This window comes from Orbicella franksi, unplaced genomic scaffold (assembly GCF_964199315.1).
Source record: "Orbicella franksi unplaced genomic scaffold, jaOrbFran1.1 SCAFFOLD_831, whole genome shotgun sequence".
NCBI lineage: Eukaryota > Metazoa > Cnidaria > Anthozoa > Scleractinia > Merulinidae > Orbicella > Orbicella franksi.
The window spans coordinates 1-7,000 of record NW_027671050.1 but is presented as its reverse complement, the minus strand read 5'-3'; the positions used below and the strand labels follow the sequence as shown (position 1 = coordinate 7,000).

Here is a 7,000-nt window from a genome sequence, read left to right as displayed (position 1 = left end):
TCCTGCTTGGAGCAATGAAACTATGATCTTGGTCAATAATTCTCTTACCCATGACCTTGTTTACACAACCCTTTCAGTGCAGTGAAGACCGAGTGAGGAGCGCATGCCGTCTTGGCAGAGGTGGCGGATAGAACTGCGCACGAGCAGAATATTAGATGCGAGTAAGCGCAGTAGCAAGGAACTATTTAAGATAGTCTACTTACAGGTGACGGAGGTCTCTTAACCAATCAAAAGAAGAAAAATATCCGTCATATGATAATGTGGAATTAGTCTATTTAACGGAAAGTTGTATCATAGGGCGCGGTATTTTTATTCGTCAAGTTTAAAAAATAATACCCAGCCGTATCATACGACTGAATAATCTGAATAATCTCTTATCGTTTTGTTCTTTTGTTTTAATCAGCTTGGGCCGGACTTGCGCTTGTTTATGTCATACAAACTTCGATAAGTGCTCAATACGCTGTCAAGAAAACCTCGGATGTCGAGAATTTCATGACCTCAGTTGAACGAGTAATGACGTACACCAAACTTGACTCAGAACCTGGATACAAAGTGCATAGGCTTCCCCCAAACCAATGGCCACACGCAGGAAATATCACATTTCAAGATGTGTCATTAACGTACTATCCGGGGGGACCTCGAGTACTGAAGAGAATAAATCTTAACATCAAAGGAGGAACAAAGATCGGTGTTGTAGGCCGCACAGGTGCAGGCAAGTCATCTTTTGTGGCAGCTCTCATGCGCATGCCAGATGCTGATGGAGACATACTGGTCGATGATATTCCAATCAAACAGATCAATCTCCAAGAGGCTCGACGATGTATATCCGTTCTTGGCCAAAGCCCTGTTCTGTTTAGTGGATCGCTGAGAAAAAATCTCGATCTCTTAGAGCAGTTGCAGGATGCAGATTTGTGGCGAGCTTTGGAGAATGTGCAACTCAAAGCGTTGGTAGAGGGTTTAGAGGGAAAGCTAAATCACGAACTCTTGGAACGTGGAGCAAATCTCAGTGTAGGAGAGCGACAGTTAATTTGTCTGGCTCGTGTGCTGTTGCATCAAAGCAAGATCGTCATCTTGGATGAGCCCACTTCACATGTGGATCCAGAAACAGAACAAACAATCTGGAACGTAGTGCGTGAGAAACTAAAGGACTCCACAGTTATCACTATAGCTCATCGTTTAAGCACCATCAAAGACTGTGACATGATTTTGGTTTTGAGAGATGGGGAGGTTGACGAATGTGATAAATTTGACGCTTTAGTAAATAAGAAAGGAGGTGCTTTGAGTGAAATTACACGAGTTGCAGGTATCTAGATAGGCCAGTAGTCTCTTTATTGACAAAAGGAGGCAAATCTATAGACCCCTTTCAATTTGAATCAATTTTTGGCGGCTCTTCACTTCTCGCTCATATCGAAAAAAAATCAGAAATGTAGCAGTTCTCGTAAGCTTGTAATTCTTTGCTTGTTAGAGGCTGTTATTGTTTTTGGGTTAGGGGCATTGTTTCTGTTGCTTATGTTTTGTCAGGAGTGCTCAACGGGAAAAATTTTAAAATTGACTTGTTGCTCGAAAGTATTAATTGACATCCAATAAGAGATAAATAGTTAATAATTAACAACCGTGGGAAAATAATATCCGCTCCGCACTGCCAGCTAGTAGAAGATAGCTAAATGAAGTTGCCAGCCAGGAAGCGTTTGGGGGATGCTTTTTCCCAGCCAGCACAACTTAAGAAACGCTGGTTTTCCCAGCAATTTTTACATTACTTTTTGCGCCAGCCAGGAAGAGTATAAATAACTTTTTAATTCAATTTAATTAATCAATTAATTATAGTTAATTAATTAATCAATTATGACTAAATTAACTAGTGAACATGAAAAAACAAAAATTTTACTTACCTCAAAAAGGAAACACTACAATTATCATTGAATGGCAGTAAGATTAGGACAGTTGTCCATCCATGCAATAATTCATCTAGCGGTAATTTATAGCCCTCCGCAAAACAATTGTCGCTGAATGTATCATAATTGAACTGTGTCCAAGGCCACAAAGACTACAAGAACTCATTGCTCCATTCAGCTGTTAATGAAAAATGAAAAGTAGATTGCATTTTTTCTTCCAAATGTATACAGGCTTCAATGGAGATGTAGCATGCATAAAAAAAAGTAAAATCAAATAGAATAAGATGTTTGTTGTAAAAAAATCTATAGAAACCATTTATTTTGCCATAAAATGAGCAATACCTAGAAAATGAAAACTTACGATAAATTAATTGCTTAACTGCCACTGCTGTTTAGGGTTGTCAGCGTTTTTAGGAAACCAATACCGCAACGGACCCAGGTTCAGACTGCCTTAGTTACCTTTTGAAACTGGTAGATAATTTCAAATGTACTATAGTGGATTTTATGCTCGGATCTGTTCAATACTTAGAGTTAGCTCTACTAATTTACAAATTGTAATTGAATTTTTCCTCTCAGTCCATAATGGGAGGAACAAGGGCTGGAAATGAACCTCGAGCTCACACATTCCAGTTTTTAAACTGCTCTGGTGTACCTGCCCCCTTCAAACTTAACGACATAACTTTTTGACAGCCCCGAGTATATCTTTAAGTATTGGTGGCACTTATGAGAAATCGTACCTGTTCCTCAGAATCTATAATCCAGACTGTATTAAAAGTAAGTAAAGATGTTACGAAGTTTTGGAATCCCTTGCGAGATCACAAACACTTTTCTAAAATAAGTTAAGATGTTTAGAAGAAGTTTTGGAATCCCTTGCGAGATCACAAACACTTTTCTAAAGTAAGTAAAGATGTTACGAAGTTTTGGAATCCCTTGCGAGATCACAAACACTTTTCTAAAGTAAGTAAAGATGTTACGAAGTTTTGGAATCCCTTGCGAGATCACAAACACTTTTCTAAAGTAAGTAAAGATGTTACTAAGTCTTGGAATCCCTTGCGAGGTCACAAACACTTCTCTAAAGTAAGTTAAGATGCTCAGAAGAAGATTAGGAATCTCTTGCGAGATCACAAACACTTTTTTAAAGTAAGTAAAGATGTTACGAAGTTTTAGAATCCCTTGCGAGATCACAAACACTTCTCTAAAATAAGTTAAGATGTTTAGAAGAAGTTTTGGAATCCCTTGCGAGATCACAAACGCTTTTCTAAAGTAAGTTAAGATGTTACGAAGTTTTGGAATCCCTTGCGAGATCACAAACACTTCTCTAAAATAAGTTAAGATGTTTAGAAGAAGTTTTGGAATCCCTTGCGAGATCACAAACACTTTTCTAAAGTAAGTAAAGATGTTACGAAGTTTTGGAGTCCCTTGCGAGATCACAAACACTTTTCTAAAGTAAGTAAAGATGTTACGAAGTTTTGGAGTCCCTTGCGAGATCACAAACACTTTTCTAAAGTAAGTAAAGATGTTACGAAGTTTTGGAGTCCCTTGCGAGATCACAAACACTTTTCTAAAATAAGTTAAGATGTTACGAAGTTTTAGAATCCCTTGCGAGATCACAAACACTTCTCTAAAATAATTGAAGATGTTTAGAAAAAGTTTTGGAATCCCTTGCGAGATCACAAACACTTTTCTAAAATAAGTTAAGATGTTACGAAGTTTTAGAATCCCTTGCGAGATCACAAACACTTCTCTAAAATAATTTAAGATGTTTAGAAAAAGTTTTGGAATCCCTTGCGAGATCACAAACACTTTTCTAAAGTAAGTAAAGATGTTACGAAGTTTTGGAGTCCCTTGCGAGATCACAAACACTTTTCTAAAATAAGTTAAGATGTTACGAAGTTTTAGAATCCCTTGCGAGATCACAAACACTTCTCTAAAATAATTTAAGATGTTTAGAAAAAGGTTTGGAATCCCTTGCGAGATCACAAACACTTTTCTAAAGTAAGTAAAGATGTTACGAAGTTTTGGAATCCCTTGCGAGATCACAAACACTTTTCTAAAGTAAGTAAAGATGTTACTAAGTCTTGGAATCCCTTGCGAGGTCACAAACACTTCTCTAAAGTAAGTTAAGATGCTCAGAAGAAGATTAGGAATCTCTTGCGAGATCACAAACACTTTTTTAAAGTAAGTAAAGATGTTACGAAGTTTTAGAATCCCTTGCGAGATCACAAACACTTCTCTAAAATAAGTTAAGATGTTTAGAAGAAGTTTTGGAATCCCTTGCGAGATCACAAACGCTTTTCTAAAGTAAGTTAAGATGTTACGAAGTTTTGGAATCCCTAGCGAGATCACAAACACTTCTCTAAAATAAGTTAAGATGTTTAGAAGAAGTTTTGGAATCCCTTGCGAGATCACAAACACTTTTCTAAAGTAAGTAAAGATGTTACGAAGTTTTGGAGTCCCTTGCGAGATCACAAACACTTTTCTAAAGTAAGTAAAGATGTTACGAAGTTTTGGAGTCCCTTGCGAGATCACAAACACTTTTCTAAAGTAAGTAAAGATGTTACGAAGTTTTGGAGTCCCTTGCGAGATCACAAACACTTTTCTAAAATAAGTTAAGATGTTACGAAGTTTTAGAATCCCTTGCGAGATCACAAACACTTCTCTAAAATAATTGAAGATGTTTAGAAAAAGTTTTGGAATCCCTTGCGAGATCACAAACACTTTTCTAAAATAAGTTAAGATGTTACGAAGTTTTAGAATCCCTTGCGAGATCACAAACACTTCTCTAAAATAATTTAAGATGTTTAGAAAAAGTTTTGGAATCCCGTGCGAGATCACAAACACTTTTCTAAAGTAAGTAAAGATGTTACGAAGTTTTGGAGTCCCTTGCGAGATCACAAACACTTTTCTAAAATAAGTTAAGATGTTACGAAGTTTTAGAATCCCTTGCGAGATCACAAACACTTCTCTAAAATAATTTAAGATGTTTAGAAAAAGTTTTGGAATCCCTTGCGAGATCACAAACACTTTTCTAAAATAAGTTAAGATGTTTAGAAGAAGTTTTGGAATCCCTTGCGAGATCACAAACACTTTTCTAAAGTAAGTAAAGATGTTACGAAGTTTTGGAGTCCCTTGCGAGATCACAAACACTTTTCTAAAGTAAGTAAAGATGTTACGAAGTTTTGGAGTCCCTTGCGAGATCACAAACACTTTTCTAAAGTAAGTAAAGATGTTACGAAGTTTTGGAGTCCCTTGCGAGATCACAAACACTTTTCTAAAATAAGTTAAGATGTTACGAAGTTTTAGAATCCCTTGCGAGATCACAAACACTTCTCTAAAATAATTGAAGATGTTTAGAAAAAGTTTTGGAATCCCTTGCGAGATCACAAACACTTTTCTAAAATAAGTTAAGATGTTACGAAGTTTTAGAATCCCTTGCGAGATCACAAACACTTCTCTAAAATAATTTAAGATGTTTAGAAAAAGTTTTGGAATCCCTTGCGAGATCACAAACACTTTTCTAAAGTAAGTAAAGATGTTACGAAGTTTTGGAGTCCCTTGCGAGATCACAAACACTTTTCTAAAATAAGTTAAGATGTTACGAAGTTTTAGAATCCCTTGCGAGATCACAAACACTTCTCTAAAATAATTTAAGATGTTTAGAAAAAGGTTTGGAATCCCTTGCGAGATCACAAACACTTTTCTAAAGTAAGTAAAGATGTTACGAAGTTTTGGAATCCCTTGCGAGATCACAAACACTTTTCTAAAGTAAGTAAAGATGTTACGAAGTTTTGGAGTCCCTTGCGAGATCACAAACACTTTTCTAAAATAAGTTAAGATGTTTAGAAGAAGTTTTGGAATCCCGTGCGAGATCACAAACACTTTTCTAAAGTAAGTAAATATGTTACGAAGTTTTGGAATCCCTTGCGAGATCACAAACACTTCTCTAAAGTAAGTTAAGATCTTCGGAAGAAGTTTTGGAATCCCTTGCGAGATCACAAACACTTTTCTAAAGTAAGTAAAGATGTTACTAAGTCTTGGAATCCCTTGCGAGATCACAAACACTTCTCTAAAATAAGTTAAGATGCTCAGAAGAAGATTAGGAATCTCTTGCGAGATCACAAACACTTTTCTAAAGTAAGTTAAGATGTTACGAAGTTTTAGAATCCCTTGCGAGATCACAAACACTTCTCTAAAATAAGTTAAGATGTTTAGAAGAAGTTTTGGAATCCCGTGCGAGATCACAAACGCTTTTCTAAAGTAAGTTAAGATGTTACGAAGTTTTGGAATCCCTAGCGAGATCACAAACACTTCTCTAAAATAAGTTAAGATGTTTAGAAGAAGTTTTGGAATCCCTTGCGAGATCACAAACACTTTTCTAAAGTAAGTAAAGATGTTACGAAGTTTTGGAGTCCCTTGCGAGATCACAAACACTTTTCTAAAGTAAGTAAAAATGTTACTAAGTCTTGGAATCCCTTGCGAGGTCACAAACACTTCTCTAAAATAAGTTAAGATGTTCAGAAGAAGATTAGGAATCTCTTGCGAGATCACAAACACTTTTCTAAAGTAAGTAAAGATGTTACGAAGTTTTAGAATCCCTTGCGAGATCACAAACACTTCTCTAAAATAAGTTAAGATGTTGAAAAGAAGTTTTGGAATTCATTGCAAGATCACAAACACTTTTCTAGAGTAGGTTAAGCTGTTACGAAGTTTTGGAATCCCTTGTGAGATCACAAACACTTCTCTAAAGTAAGTTAAGATGTTTAGAAGAGGTTTTGGAATCCCTTGCGAGATCACAAACACTTTTCTAAAGTATGTAAAGATGTTACGAAGGTTTGGAATCCCTAGCGAGATCACAAACACTTCTCTAAATTAAGGTAAGGTGTTCAGAAGACGTTTTGGAATCCCTTGCGAGATCACAAACACTTTTCTAAATTAAGTTAAGATGTTACGAAGTTTTGGAATCCCTTGTGAGATCACCATCACTTCTCTAAATTAAGTTAAGTTGTTCAGAAGAAGTTTGGACTCCCCTGCGAAATCGCAAACACTTCTCTAAATGTTAAGTTAGGTTTACATGTTTCAAGCAAAATTTATCTCCATTAAGCTTACTT

At 36.1% G+C, this 7,000-nt stretch overlaps 1 pseudogene; it reads left to right on the top strand.

Annotated features, from left to right (window-relative positions):
- Positions 1-35: 35 nt before the first annotated feature.
- Positions 36-2,661, top strand: LOC145477134 (ATP-binding cassette sub-family C member 4 pseudogene; annotated as a pseudogene).
- Positions 2,662-7,000: the final 4,339 nt, after the last annotated feature.